Source organism: Apium graveolens, chromosome 3 (assembly GCF_009905375.1).
Source record: "Apium graveolens cultivar Ventura chromosome 3, ASM990537v1, whole genome shotgun sequence".
Classification (NCBI taxonomy): Eukaryota; Viridiplantae; Streptophyta; class Magnoliopsida; order Apiales; family Apiaceae; genus Apium; species Apium graveolens.
Genome location: NC_133649.1, coordinates 136524313 through 136526172, shown reverse-complemented (window position 1 = coordinate 136526172; position 1860 = coordinate 136524313). Strand labels below are relative to the sequence as shown.

Below are 1860 nucleotides of genomic sequence, written 5' to 3'. Positions count from 1 at the left end.
TTGGAGCTGGGCTGCAATAGCGGTGGCTGCATCAACTTCTAGAATACCTGCTACCTTGCCTGACGTCATCCTCTGAGTTGGGTTTTGATGCTCATTTGCAGCCATCGTCTCGATAAGATTATACGCCTCAGTATAGCTTTTAGCCCATAAGGCGCCTCCGGCTGCTGCATCGAGCATGGGCCGAGATTGGGCCCCCAAACTATTATAAAAACCAGTGATTACCATACAATCTGGCATTCCATGATGTGGACATTTTCTCAACATTTCCTTGTAGCGTTCCCAAGCCTCGCACATAGATTCTGTAGGTTGCTGCGCAAACTGAGTAAGAGCACTCCTCATAGCAGCAGTCTTTGCCATTGGATAAAACTTCACCAGAAACTTTTGCGCAAGATCTTGCCACGTAGTGATGGACCCAGCTGGTTCAGAATGTAACCAGTCTTTAGCCTTATCCCTCAGTGAGAATGGGAAAAGCCTCAACTTGATAGCCTCATCAGTCACGCCATTATACTTAAAAGTGTTGCAGATCTCGACAAAATTCCTTATGTGCATGTTGGGGTCTTCAGTTGCCGCTCCTCCAAAAGAAACAGAATTCTGCACCATCTGAATAGTGCCCGGCTTGATTTCAAAGGTGTTAGCTTGAATAGCCGGATGAAGGATGCTTGACTGAATGTCATCAATTTTAGGCCGAGAAAAATCCATAAGAGCTGGATCAGCTTGAACAATACGATCTCCCATGTTTACTGGTTCTTTCTGCTCAGTTCCTGAATCCGAATCCTCAAAATTTAACTTCTCCGGAGTATCAAGAACTTCGTCTTTCTCCTCAGCTGTATCTAAGGTCCTCTTGCGAGCACGAGATCGAGTTTGCATAAACGCTTGCTAAAGTACCTGAAACACAACCGAAAAGAGTAATTAACTACTACGACCTAATCACTGAGTCCTAATGACCAATGATGGTAAGTACATAAACTAAACAAATACGCCGAGTCCCCGGCAGCGGCGCCAAAAACTTGTTAGGGCGAAATCACGCACTAATATTCACGCAAGTATACGCGTTCGCAAGTAATATAGAATACTTTCTAGTTCGTTCCCTCAGAGACTCAGACTAAGTTATTGTCTAATTAAACTCACTCACCAATATATGATTACTTCTCAATGTTAAGATAACACTTAAAATTGTTGATTAAATATTAACTATAATTAACTACTTAATTAACCACTTAACTAACACTTCAATTTATCAATAATAAAACACTCATGAGATCACAACTTCATTATTACTTCCTTCTATAGCCATTGTTATTACCTTTAGCATGTGACAGTGATGATATTAATCGAATAACACGAAACTGATAAAAACCAACTTTCATTGTACTAATACCATTCTACCAAGCATCCACAATTAAGATAGAAGTTGAATAGTCATCAATTATGTTGAGTTCCTATATGTCTACAGAAATTGACAACACAACGATTTAAGCACAAGTTATTCCTTTTGATTACATAAGGTAAATAAAACTGTTAGAGTTACCCACTAATCATGCACAACGTACATGAACCTATGCTAGCATGGCAAGTTCTAAATCTCAAGATCCACCGTCGCTTCACAAGAGATTAACACCCTATCTTATATGTTCACGACGCACATAAGACGAATACGCACAACCAATACTAGATATCATGCAATTATCACACACTAAAGTATTAAACAATTAACTAAAGAATTTCATAATAAATCCGTTGCAACCCCATGATCACGATTAGCCCATAATAGAACTTATCGCCATCATGGGTTCATATGAAATCATGATAAACGACACAAGAAAATAATAACTAAACTAATTATATTAAAATAGAGTACGT

At 39.1% G+C, this 1860-nt stretch overlaps 1 non-coding gene across 1 annotated transcript; it reads left to right on the top strand.

The window, feature by feature from the left end:
- The first annotated feature begins 235 nt into the window (after positions 1 to 235).
- LOC141715674 (small nucleolar RNA R71) lies at positions 236 to 342 on the top strand. Its single transcript, XR_012572427.1, has one exon. It is a non-coding gene; the product is annotated as a small nucleolar RNA R71 (small nucleolar RNA).
- Positions 343 to 1860: the final 1518 nt, after the last annotated feature.